At 40.9% G+C, this 14288-nt stretch overlaps 1 protein-coding gene across 1 annotated transcript in view; it reads right to left on the minus strand.

Annotated features, from left to right (window-relative positions):
* The window catches only part of RNF2 (ring finger protein 2), a 58415-nt gene extending 44636 nt beyond the window's left edge, over positions 1–13779 (minus strand). The window contains exon 1 of the mRNA XM_031003771.3: positions 13431–13779. The gene's annotated coding sequence lies outside the window, so the exon portion shown is untranslated. The remainder of the gene's footprint in view (positions 1–13430) is intronic.
* Between the last annotated feature and the right edge of the window lie 509 nt (positions 13780–14288).

Here is a 14288-nt window from a genome sequence, read left to right on the forward strand (position 1 = left end):
TCTGATAAATCTAAAATTAGCACAATATTTAGGTTCACAAAAGCAGCAAAAGTATGGCACACTTCATATATACTGGAAATCAACATGACTTTAACCAAGTCAATATACAGACCTAAACCTCTTTATCTATAAAATGAGCATGTTTTAAGTGATATCTAAAAAAAATCTATCGCTCTGGAAATATTGCAAAGAGCTCCAAACAATAAAAATACATATACCGAAAGGCCCATTAGGGCAAAGCTACTTATAAGCAACTAGACTTTGATAATCTTAATGTGAGTTCTTCAAATAATCAATATTAAAAAGAGAAAACCATAACACAATAAAGAAAAACTTAAGTAGTTAAAGTAGCAAAATCCATTCTCTCAAAAGCAAAACTCATTCCACATTACCGAACAATAAAGAGGAAAGAAAACCAACATTAATTCAAGACAACAGATACTGTTTCAAATACTTTTTACAGTTTTCCCTCTACCTCCACTTTTAACAAAATTCCTGTTAAGTCCATGGTTTTTAACTTTTCTGGGTCTATATTCCTCTTAAGAATCTGATGAAAGTAAGGAACTCTCACCTCTGGGAGAAAAAAAGACATACAAAAGCACATGCACACAAAATTACAGAGTACAGTCCTCCCTGAGTATCCATGGGGTTCTGAAGATACCCCGCACACCACAGACACCAAAAGCCACAGATATTCAAATCCCTTACATAAATAAAATGGGGTAATATTTGCATAACCTACACACATCCTCTGATATTCTTTAAATCATCTCTAGATTACCTATACTACCTAATACAATATAAATGCTATGTAACTAGTTGCTAGACTGCATCTTTAAAATTTGTATTACTATTTTTATTTGAGATGGGGTATCCCTCTGTCACCAATGCCGGAATGCAAAGGTGCAATCAAGGCTCACCGCAGCCTCAACCCTCCCAGGCTCCGGTGATGCTCCCACCTCAGCCTCCTGAGTAACTGAGACTATAGGTGTGCACCACCAAGCCTGGCTAATTTTTGTATTTTTTGTAGAGACAGGGTCTCACCATGTTGCCAAGCCTGGTCTCAAACATCTGGGCTCAAGTGACCCATCCATCTAAATGCTGGGATTATAGGCATGAGCTACCTTGCCTGGCCAAAAATTTGTATTATTTTTGAACTGTTTTACTGTTTTGTTTTTTTTTTCCCCTTTAGAGTAATTTTCTACCTGCAGTTTGTTGAATCCAAGGATATGAAACCATGGATACAGACGGATGACTGTATTCGTGGATCCTTAGAGACTCCTGGACTGAAGGTCAAGAACATATGCTCTGCACTACCTAAAAAAGAATTCTCAAGCCTAAATGGGGAAACAGGCTATCTTCTTTCATTCCTTGCTTTCTTCAGCTCTACTGCACAACAAGCTACTGCCATCAAAGACAGCTACAGATTCATTCCTGGAAAGGTAAACTTAGGGGGACAACAGGTACTGCTTTACTTCCATCCCACCGCCACATGAATAATGGACGTCCTTATCATGAACATAAATACAAATCTTAAAAAAAAACTTATAAACGAACCACAATGAAATGATTAAATATACTATGGTTCATACACCTGAAATATTAATCATTAAAAATGTTAACAAACTAGCTATGGCACAGAAAATGTTAATTATATTTAGATTTTATTTATTTATTTATTTATTTATTTATTGAGACAGGGTTGCCCAGGCTAGAGTGAAACAGTGTGATCATGGCTGATTGCAGCCTCGAACTCCTGGGTTCAAGCAATCCTCCCACGTCAGCCTGCCTAGTAACTGGGACTACAGGTGTGCACCACCACACCCAGCTAATTTTATTTTTCTTTTTTATAGAGACAGGGTTTCATTATGTTGCCCAGGCTGGTCTTGAACTCCTAGTCTCAAGTGATCCTCCTGCTTCTGCCTCCCAAAGTACTGGGTTACAGGCATGAGCCACTGCACCCAGCCCAGGTTTTAAAACACACATAAATTTAGATCTACATATAAAATACAGTTAAAACTATGTTTTAAACAAAATCAAACCAAAATCTAAAATTTATTTCCAAAGGGAAATAGAGCAAAATATAAGACTGATTAAGTACCAAAAGCATTTTTTCCTATTTCTTCGATTTCCTAAATTTAAAAAATAAATTTTAAAAATGAATAAAGCAACAACTGAATACTATAATATTGTATTCAAAGACATTTTAAGTAATAATTTATGAATTTATCCCCATTCTTAGCTCTTAAACTACCTCCAAAAGGACTAAGTAACATATTGAACATAGGGATTAAAAATAAAAACAATCCATTTAAGAAATGAATGATAGGCCAGGTGCAGTGGCTCACACCTGTAATCCCAGCACTTTGGGAGGCCAAGGAGGGAGGATCACTTGAGGCCAGGAGTTTGAGACCAGCCTGGGCAACATAGCTAAACCCCGTCTCTACAAAAATAAAAAATAAAATAAAATAAATGAGCCAGGTGTGATGGTAGACGCCTATAGTTCCACCTACTCACGAAGCTAAGTTGGGAGGATCCCCCGAGCCCAGGAGTTCAAGGCTGCAGTGAGCTATGATCGCGCCACTGCACTCCAGTCTGCACAACAGAGGGAGGCCCTGTCTCTAAAAAAAATGAGAAAAAAAAAAAAAAAAAGAACCATGGATAATTTACCTTGTAAAATTTTTTTTCACTGGCAAACCAATATTCTTAATTTTCCTAAATCAATTATGCCAAAGATTACCCAAAAGCTTTCAGAACAAATTAAACTGACATTAATAATGTTATCTACACTATACACAACTGTAATATTATCTTTCCAAGTAATGGAGAACTCTTCAAGTAATGGAGAACTCCTGAAAAAAATATTTCAGAAGACTAACAAATCATCACAGAGCAATCCAAACTGATAAATGGGACCTACATTTCAATGCAACTGTAACAATTCTAATAACATTAAGAATAAAGAAATTTAGACTTACTATTCTAGATAGTACTTTAATATTTGAGAGCCTTTAAAAACATACGTTACTTTACAATTATTTGAGGAAATGTTACTAGAGGATAGCACCCCACAGCTATCTACATAAAAAAAAGCACTTTTGCACTAATTCAAAGAGCCCTGTTTTCTTCACAAATATGCTAACTAAAAATTTTAAGATCAAGGACAAAAGGATAGGTTCATTAAAACTAAACAACAGATATAACTTCCAATCTTACCAAGTATATTTTTAAAAGCAGATATTTTCTGAATCTGATATAACTCTCATATAAAACGAAACTACAGGCCCGGCACGGCGGCTCACACCTAGTAATCCCAGACTTTGGAAGGCCGAGGCAGATGCATCACTTGAGATCAGGAGTTCGAGTTCGAGACCAGCCTTGCCAACATGGTGAAACCTCAACTCTACTCAAAATACAAAAATTAGCTGGGCGTGGTGGCGCTCGCCTGTAATCCCAGCTACTCAGGAGGCAGGAGAATAGCTTGAACCTGGGAGGCGGAGGCTGCAGTGAGCTGAGATAGCACCACTGCACTCCAGCCTGAGGAGCAAAGTGAGACCCCATTTAAATTTAAAAACAACAACAAACAAACAAACAAAAACCTACAACAGTAATTTCTAGCCAAAATAAACGATACAGGTTTATCGCCCCAATAAGAAAATCTAAAACTTTTTGGACATGGACATGATGCTCAAAAAATCATGCTAAAAAGAAATGCTCATTGGAACATTTCTGATTTCAGATTTTTGAATCAGGAATGCTCAACTGGTAAGTATAATGCAGATATCACAAAATCCGGAAAAATAAATCTGAAATCCAAAATACTTCTGGTCCTAAGGATCTTGGTTAAGGGATACTCGATCTGTAGAGCATGCTTTCCCTACTCCCTAAGGCCCTAGTCATTTAAACAATCTGCAAAGTGATAGTTTTGCTCCTACATGTGTAATGAAACTTTTGGGGTATTCTCTCAAGATACAATCAACACATGCAACCCTGGTGAAAAGAAACAGCCGGTGCATTGGCTCATGCCTGTAATCCTAGCACTCTGGAAGGCCGAGGCAGGCGGACTGCTTGTGCTCAGGAGTTCCAGACCAGCCTGGGCAACATGGAAAAACCTTGTCTCTAACAAAAATAGAAAAAAAATAGCCGGGCCTGGCGGCGCCCGCCTGTGGTCCCAGCTACTCAGGAAACTGAGGTGGGAAGATCGCTTGACCCCGGCAGGCGGAGGATGCAGTGAGCTGAGATCGCGCCACTGCACTCCAACCCCGGCGAAAGAGACCCTGTCTTAAAATAGAAAAAAAAATAATAAATTTTTTAAAACCCACGAAGAAAGAGAGATTAAAAAGAAACTGAGGCGACATGTCAATCTTGAAAGACAATTATTTAGCAATTCAGGCCCCGCCTCTAGAGGCGTGGCCTCGGGGTCCTGGCGGCCGCCATTTCAGAGCTGAGGAACCCGCTCTCAGGAAGAGCACTCGTAATGGAGAAGAGCCGGCGTTCGGCCGGCCCGGAGGGGCCAGAGACCCAGATGGGAGAAGAAGGCCTGCTTGCCAGTATTGCAAGGCCCAGCTATCACCAGACGTGCCCCAGGACACAGAGCACAGTGTCCAGCCTTGACACGTCCTCTCCAGAGTCGCTTCTGATGCCAAAACACGGCTCTGCCACTTGCCGGTTATGTATGTGAACAGTTCCTGAACTTAAGCCGCCATTTCCTTAACTGTAAACTGGGGGTTCATTTTCCGCCATCAGATTAGCAAAAAGAATGAATGATAATATCCAGTTTAGTCCAAGGCATACTGAAACCCGCTGCGTGCCCTAGCAGCTCTACCAGGAGTGGATAATGAGTAAAACCTGGCATTACCTACAGACATTTTTAAAGTATATATCCTTTTTCCCGGCAGTTTCACTTCTAGACACTAGTTATAAAGTACACGTATACAAAAGTCATTTGTGAAGATGTTTAATGCCATATTGTTTGCGTGCTAGAGAAACACGGGGGGGAGGGGGGAATGTAGATTAACAGGAAACTGGTTAAGTGAACGCTGCTACATCCAATCTGGGTTACTAACATCCATCCAAGAATGAGCTACATCTAGGTACTGACTTTTTTTTTTTTTAATACAAGACATTAAGTTTAAAAAGCAGAACACTGCACATTATATAATCTTATTTATTAAAACACAGGCACACAAGACCTAATACTACTTAATGTCACGTGCACTATTCCTTTTAGATATTTATTGAGAGCTTATTACGTACCACACATTGTTTTGGATATTGGGAAATCAACAGTAATTAAAATCCCTGCCTTCTAGTAATGGGAGACCAAAAGAAAATGCAAATAATAAAATTCAGGCTGGATGTGGTGGCCAAAGCCTGTAATACCAGCACTTTGAGAGGCCAAGGAGGGAGGACTGCTTGAGACCAGGAGTCCAAGACCAGCCTGGGCAACATGAGACCCCGATCTCTACAAAAATAAAGAAAAAAGAAAGAAAGAAAATAAGAATATTAGTGCATGGTGGCACACTCCTATAATCTCAGCTACAAAGGCGGCTGAGGCGGGAGGATCACTTGAGCCCAAAGTTGGAGACTGCAGTGAGCTATAATTGCCTCACTGCACTCTGGCCTGGGCAACATAGCAAGATCCTGTCTCTTAAAAAAAAAAAAAGAAAAAGAAAAAAAGGAAAATGAAGCAAAGTGAGAAAATAATGACAGGAGTATGTGGATCAACATAAAAATAAATGTAGGGGGAAAACTAGAAGGCATGGAATGTGGGGAGACTATGAAGGGGATTTTTTTATGGGAATAATAACAATACTACCTTCCTTAATAAAGGATTAAATGAGATAAAACCTGGAGAGTTCCTAGAGCAGAGCCTGGTGGTTGAGACTTCAATGTCTACAGCCTGACTTGCCTAGGTTCAAATGTGGACTATGGCATTTCCTGTGTCTTGGAGACCTCATTTAAACTTCTTAATTCCTCAGTTTCCTTGTCTATAATGGAAATGTGATGTCATACCACCTCTTAGAGTTGTTAAGGATTTAGTAAGTTTTAGATGTAAAGTACCTATAACAGTGCCTGGCTCATATTAAGCATTGTAGCTGTAGTACAGCCATCTCTTACTATCACCGTCATTACTTGAGGCAGAGCTTTGAAGCCACACTTGCTGACCCTCTGGTTGTTCCTTCCTTCAGCATCCCCAGCTGATATTTGCCCAGCACTTTACAGCTTAAAAATTCAAGGAGCCTATGCCTCATTCAAACTTTTCAGCTCACCTAAAACGATGGTCACCTCATTTTTTTAAAAAACTTACTGGGGTGAAATGAACCATTTTAAATTGAACATTTAGTGGCATTTAGTGCATTCACAGTCTTGTGCAGCCACTAACCCTAGTTCCAAAACATTTCCATTACTCCAAAGTAAAACTCCTTACCCATTAAGCAGTTTCATCCCCATCTCCCAAACCTCTGGCAACCACCAATCTATGGATTTTTCTATTCTGGATATTTCACAGAAATGGACTCATGTAATATGTGGCCTTTTGTGGCTGGTTTCATTCACTTGGCATATTTTCAAGGTTCATCCACATTGTAACATGTGTCAGTACTTTATTCCTTTTTATGGCTGAATAATATTCCACTGTAAGTTCATACCACATTTTGTTTATCCATTCATCTGTTGACAGACATTTGGGCTGTTTCCATTTTTGGGGTATCATGAATAGCGGTGCTAGGAACCTGTGTGTTACATGCTAGATTGCCTGGCCCTACTTTGGATACCTCCGGTTTAGTGGTAGGAGAGGTCAAGAGTGCTGCAGTTATTAGGAAAGGTCTCCGAAGAGGAATGGGAGGAAGGAATGAGTCTGAAATGGTCTGAAGGAAGAACAGATATTCCATGATGTCAGATCAAACGAGGAGGAAAATAATGGGGGGTGTCACAGGTGAGGGAAAAGGATTGGCAGGGAAGGCTAACACTGAAACTTTCCTGGGTAACAGAATGTTCCACTTCTTAATTTGAGAAGTGTTACATGGGTGCATGCATATATATATATATATATATATATATATGTATGTATATATATGTAAAAATGTGTGTATGTAAAAAGTCATATTTGTATTTATACATATATTATAATATACATATTATATATACATGTATATACATATTATATATAAACATGTATATATAATATGTACATATATAACATGTATATATACATGTATATATAATATGTATATACATATATACATAAAATGTGTGTATATATGTAAAAATTGGTGTGTATTTTTGTATACAGTTGTTATACCTCAATAAAAAATTCTGAAAGATGAAAAAAAAGAATTATTTAAGGAGGGGGAATGCTACACTACCAACCAGATTTGTGACAAGTAGGGTTATAGGACACCCACAACTCCTCCCACACCCCATTACCACCCTAAACACTTTTTTAAATATAGAAACTCAACAACTTGAAAATAGACACAAAACAATCCCCAGGATCCAAGCCAGGGACCAATGGATCTCACTCTCACTTTTTTCTTCACATACACCCCTTACACTTACCATGTGCTTTACTCTTTACAAAGACCACTTTACGTACATTACTTCTTATATCTTTTCAAATAATCTGTAAAGTCAGTGAGGCTGGCATTTTTTATTTTTTTTAACAAAAGAAAAGAGACTCAGAAAGGCCAAGAATCTTGCTAGTAGTGGAACCAGACCTAGAAACCAAGTCTCCTGCATTCAATTCTGCAACTCCTACTATACACAATACTACCCCTTCTGTAATACAGTAAAGCCTTCTAGAAAACATTTGGCTGGGTTCCAAGACAGCCGTCCCAGACTGAATAAGACTCTATATAGCAAACAGTGTAAATAGTGAGGGTTTAATGCAATTACTGGCATGGAGGCATACATCTTTTTTTTTAAGTGAAGAATTAGTTGGTTTTAAAGTAAATCAACATGGTGTGTGAATGGTGTGGGAAACAAGCAGAACACTCTTCTAAAAAGAAGTCAAAATGAAGTACTATCGATTTGCACATTTCGCAATAGCGAATAGAGGTAGTGGTCATCAATACAGGAAGGAGAAAAAAAGACAACAAAGAGTGGACAATTAAGAAACTACATAATGTTTCATTTTTGGGAACTGAAATGAGGAATTTCTCCCCATCCCACACCGAAATACCTTGAGATTGAGAACATTAGTTTATAAAATACTAAGAAGTAGGAGAGAATTTTATTTAGCCATCAAAAGGAATGCCTGTCAAAATTGCTGGCTCTGAAAGATAGCTGATCAGAAATCCAAAGCCCCATTTTTAGATCACCTATTGGTGCTATGCAGTTTAAATTTACTATTTTACCCTTTCAATTTTTCTATCTGTAAAATCAAGTAACACTTTACCCAGACTATTTTCTAATGACCTTGGAAGGAAGAAATGATGTCTAAAAAGGTAATGATCAATATTTTATTTCCATCAGCCACTGAAAAAAGTATTTCTCAAGTATCTATGTGCACAGTACTAAGCTAAAAGTGCAAAGAAAGCAATGGTCTTTATAATCTAGATGAATAAAGCACAGAGAAATACAAAATAATAATTATGTGACGAAATTGAGACATCTCAGGAAAAGCTTTCACAGGAGTTGGGTTGAACATAGCAGTCAGAAAGAATGAAATTGGATTTAATCAGGATAGAAGATAAAAAGAGTAGTGATAAAGTTAGGTAGGCAGAGAAGAGGCAAGTTGGTTGCTGTCTTTTGGGCTCCCAAAACATAGCACTCATTTGCTATTGCACTGAAAACACTGTACAGTAGTTTATTTGTCATTGCCACTTACACTATAAATTCCTCAAGGACAAAGACCTTTTTCGATTCATTTTTCTATTCCTAATCCCTTGCACAGGGTCTGGCATACAGAAGATAAATACTTTTTGAAAGGCAACGTTAACACAGAATTCCCTATTTAAATTACTACATCTTAACCTACACTATTCATCCAGATCATTTACTTATTGTCTCTCAACTCCAAAACTACCCTCCCAGACTCTATGTTGTTATGGCTGAGACCGCAACTATATTTCACCAACTCCTTTGCCAGCTGGGATCTCCTTAGGCTTTGCCAATAGCAGCAGTAAGTGAAGACTGGAAAACAGGAAGATGGGAGACGGGACATCTTTCCAGTTCCTGTCAGTAGCAAATGCAGCCCCTGACCCTGGCAGTTAGCAAATGGTTCCAGTCTCCAGATTTTTGTGGTTCTCCCAGAACCAGCAATAACACATGCCTTTATAAGTACTAGCAGCAAGTACACAATGCTGACCTACTCAAAAGTCCAGCACCGGGTCCATAGAACCTCTTCTCTGAGCTCTTAGGTTCTAATTACTGTAATGTTCCCCCCTCCCCCGCTTTTTTTTTTTTTACACTCATCTAACCAACTCCCTATATTAAATCCTTTCTGTTGAAATTCTTACTAAAGTCTCCGTTTTCTCTACTGTACCCTAGCACATTGTAAAACAATAATTCTAACTGCTCTCAGATATCTTGTTGCTTCACTGAAGGGGAAAGTAAACAAAATTTGGGTTATTTCATAAAAACTATTTCATAAAGGATAACGTGAAACCCTCTAAATTTGCTTCTGTTAAGCTGCAGCATAAAAATAATTTTTGTGATTTAAACTACTACACTGTTTAAATGAGAGAAAATGAGAAATAATTTTAAAAGTGCAAGTTATTCCAAACACACGCACTCACCTCCTTTCATGTAGCACATATCCTAGAAATAATGTGAAATGATAAAGTAAATGTTCTGCTATTCCCCAGTGGTCCCAGTTCTCACATCCTCTGATAGTGTGGCATGAGAGCCTGATTTTTTTTGAGGCAGAGTCTCGCTCCGTCACCCCGGATGCAGTGCAGTGGCATGCACTGCAACCTCCACCTCCTGGGTTCAAGCAATTCTCCTGCTTCAGCCTCCTGAGTAGCTGGGATTACAGGCGCGCGCCACTATGCCTGGCTAATTTTTGTATTTTTAGTAGAGACGAAGTTTCACCAAGTTGGTCAGACTGGTCTCGAACACTTGACCTCGTGATCCACCTACTTCGGCCTCCCAAGGGATCCAGATTCTTACATTTAAAGGCACTCCCCTCCCAACGCACCTCCCCCATCCCCGCCCCAAATGCAAGGTCCCTAAATGCAAGCTAACTACTTCACGCAGTGCTCAAAGAAACACCAAGAAACTGCAATGTGTTCCAACACCAAAGCTTAGCTGAACTTATTGCTATGTTGTTCTGCTTCCTGAGGGATTTTCAAGCATGATTTTTTTTTAACTACATGTGATTTTCATTCTATGCATCGACTTTAGAATCTAACCTCTTCATACAACTCCACTCTATAGCATAGAAACAAAAAGAAATCCCCCTTGCAGAAGAGCCCGTAAGTAACATATCTTTTGAAAACAAATGACCAAAATGCTTACATGTTTTTCATTTGGCTGGTTACTTCACTTAATAGTATGCTCTCATTAGAAAATTTAACCCAAGGTTAATTTCAAAAATAACTTTTCACCATTGTACTTAATACAGATAAACTGATTTTTAAAAATTATGATAAATGGCAAACATGTTAATTCTCAAAATGAAATAGGAGAAGGTAAATTTAAGCAATAGAAATCTTAGAATTTTTAGTAATGTATATAGCTCCTTGAGCATCCAACAAGATATATAACTAAGCCTAATCATACCACTCTGCCTCAGCTGTCTAAAAACCGTAAAGCAAAGGAGAATTAAGAACATGGCCAATTCTACCGGAGTTGCTCCACACAACATAAAACTGGATAATGGGTCACACCTATGCTCTTAGCACCTATAGTCAGGGACTCATCACCTAGCTCCTGCCTGGCAACACACTAACACTAGCTTCTACTTAAATGCCAAGAGTCCCATGACCACAGTCAAAATATTTATGTAAGACCAATCAAACTGCACTTCCCACAAGAAATATCAGAAGACCCAGTAAACACATTAGGTAGAAAGGGTAGAAGACCAGTAGGCAAACAGTCAGGATATCTGGACCCTTAAGGAATGGACTGTGTAAATGCTATTATACCTTTGTACCCCAAATTATATGGGCACCTACTCAGTATTAAATGCAAATAAACAGTAAGTTACTATGACAGCTTAGATGTCAAATAAATGAATCAATCGAGAAATTAACCATTGTCTGATGACAATGTCTGTCTTCTACAGTGTGTGCAATAACACGAATTAAAAACCAATTGTAGATCTGTACGTGCGCAGAGTACATAATCTCTTTTCTTTTAAAAGCTGCAAACTTTGATGGATTTTTAGTTTATCCAGAATTTAATGAGTCATTTCAAAATTATGAAGCGCTTTAAGTCATACTAGAAACACTGCCATAATTTTAATAAAGTGCGTTTTAATATTAACTCATTTCTCTTGCTGGAAGAAATTATGCTTCTTTGCTAATGTATAGAAATGAAACTGTCACTGAAACATCTGGTTATATATTATTCATTAGGCATATATATCACCTTTACTCCAAAGTCTGCACAATATAAACACAAATCATGAATAAATCAGATTAGAGACACACACGTGACACCACAAACTGTAGGTCACTAATAAAATTCCAAACATGTTTGCTGACCTGGTCTATATTTCTATCCATTCAAACCTGGGAGCTTCACACAGGCAGAGAAAAACTCCAAATTCCCAGTATTCTGAAAATCTGCATGGTCTACATTATGTTAGTGATTGTAACTGGAAATTTTTCTATGCAACACACTTTAGGACAACTAGCTTATTTTTCAAATACTCAAACGGATTGGCTGACTCGGGCAATTTTTCTTCGTAAATCTGCCTCTACTATAATTAACCTCAAATGTGGATGCCGCAAGGATACCTGAGGAAAATAACTACAATCCTTACAAAAAGTGAGGGACCATATTTGCTGTGCTACCCCTAGAAAAAGGAGTCACCTATAACTACCTATTATTTTGCTAAAAAGTAGTTTAAGAGTACAATCAAGATTTTTAAAGATATTTGTTGATTGTGAAAAGTAGAAATTTCAGGGGAAAAAGGGAATAACCAAGAGTCATATCGCTGCTATTTAAATACTTTATAAATCCAAGGATCAAATTTCACTATAAGAAGCAAACTCTCACACCCACCTCAGTTATTAGAATATTCAACAACTGCACTTAATACAAAACAGATAGATTAGCTACCAATTAGACTAAGTATTCCAGCTGATCATCTTGGAATTACCAAAAGTAGATTATGTAATGCAAATCGCTCGTACATTCGTTTTAAACATATCCTCGGTTTAAAACACTGAAACCATGCCTTAATTTTTTTAATTGAAAAACAGCGTATTACTAAAATACTGAGTGCATATCTATATCCTTTTCACGGCACTTCAAAGAAACCTGACATCTTCAAATCATTTTACAATGTAAAGTTACATTCTCTAAAACTTCCGACAGCCTCGAAAAAGATACCCAAAGAGGCTTCAAATAGATGAGTCTATAATTGATCTTAGCGGGCAAATAACTGGAATGAACCTCAAAGTTTGAGATCAATTTTTACTAACACCATCTCTGAAAGCAAGAAGGCGACTTCTGTAGAAGGTAAACGATTCTGACCAGCAGGACGTGGGCTCCCGGCAAAAGTGGGTACTAGCATCTCAGCGTAAACGACACGGTTCAAAACGCGAAGCTTCCCGCAGAAACTAACCAAGACACCCCCTCCCCCCACGACTCCTCCTGGGTAAGCTCACGGCTTTAGAAAGCAGCAACAGATACTCCAGAGCAGGAGGCGGCACTCCGGGAATGTGTGAAGCAGAAGGGGTCTCCCCGAGGAACCCCGACGTCGAGCAGCTCCTCTACACTGGAACCCCGACTCCGACCCCCCAGAAGGAAGGAGCGATATCTGCACAAAGTGCCCCCTACCCCACCCCCACGATGCAGACACACATCCCTAGCTGCGAGGCGAAAGCCCAGAGAAAAAACCCGCATTCCACTCCGTCCGCCTCCGGAGTAGGGCTGCAGAGACGCTGGGGCCCCCGCCCCCGGAGGCGAGGGGGCCGCGCCGCAGCTCCGGCCTCCGCGCAGAGGAAAGGGCAGCGAAAGCTCACGGCGAAGGAAGGGATCCCGGCGCTTCGCTGACTGGGTCCTCCGCAAACCAGCTCCCTTCCCTCCCACGACCCTCGAAGACACGGGAACAATGAGAACCCGCTTCACCCGCCGTCTCCGCCGCGAGAGCAGCCGGGGGCGGCGGCGGCGCCATGTCCCCTCACACCCCCGCGGACACACACCCCCCCCCCCACACTCCGGGGCCCCCGTCAGTCGCCTGCAACGCGGCCGAGCAGACGCGTGTCCCGGCCCGCCGCTTCCGCGCCCTTCGCCTCCCCGCCCGCCCCACTCACCGGCTCCTGCCCCAGCCCGGGGCTCCGCTGGTCGCGGCCGGAGCAAGACTCTGGTATCAGCTGCCGCGGCCGCCGGCGCCGCCGCACAATATGGCGAGCCTCAGCTTCCGCAATGGAGCTCGGGAAATACAACAGGGGCCGCTCAATATTCATGAGAGACTGAGGGGAAGCCGGCTCGGCCGGCGCTGCGGGGAGGGCGGGAAGGAGCGAGCGAGCGAGGGGCGGAGGCGCGGGACTAGGACGTGCACGGCGCGGGGAGGCCCGCGGCGCGAGAGGAGGGTGCGCCGCCGCGTGTTGGCCTGGAGAACCCGCGCCACCGCCCCGCCCTGGGCTGGCCGGCCACGCCCCCCCGGCGCCCACCGCGGCCCGACGTAGCCCCCGGGCAACGCCCGGATGACGGCGCCGCCACCTCGTGCTCAACCTTCTGCTTGGGTTCTTCTGCCCTGGCTTCGGCCCACCCTTTACACCTTCCTGGCCGGCTTCTGGGGTTTGGGCTCAGACTTCTTTCTCATTAGTTCGTCCTCTTAAACCTATCCCACCCGGCGGAAATCCTCATCAGGCTTTTGGTCTGCAGAACTTCACATGAACTTCGGCACCCTTCCGCTCTCGTACAACAAACATACACTTTTCATCCTTGCAGGATAAAACTGCAAGTGTAATTACTCCTGGGAAAATGACCTTCCACTCTAAACTTAGCTTAACATTCTGATTGTGGTCATCAGCTCTTACTATTTACCTTGCTGCTGCTTTATTCCTACCTCCTTGGCCCCTTCCAGTGTTATCTTCTGAACTTGAGGATTTACGAAGTAATAGATTAATAGATGTAATCATTACCTAAAACACAGCCAGTTAGTCTCC

This window comes from Gorilla gorilla, chromosome 1, assembly GCF_029281585.2.
Source record: "Gorilla gorilla gorilla isolate KB3781 chromosome 1, NHGRI_mGorGor1-v2.1_pri, whole genome shotgun sequence".
NCBI lineage: Eukaryota > Metazoa > Chordata > Mammalia > Primates > Hominidae > Gorilla > Gorilla gorilla.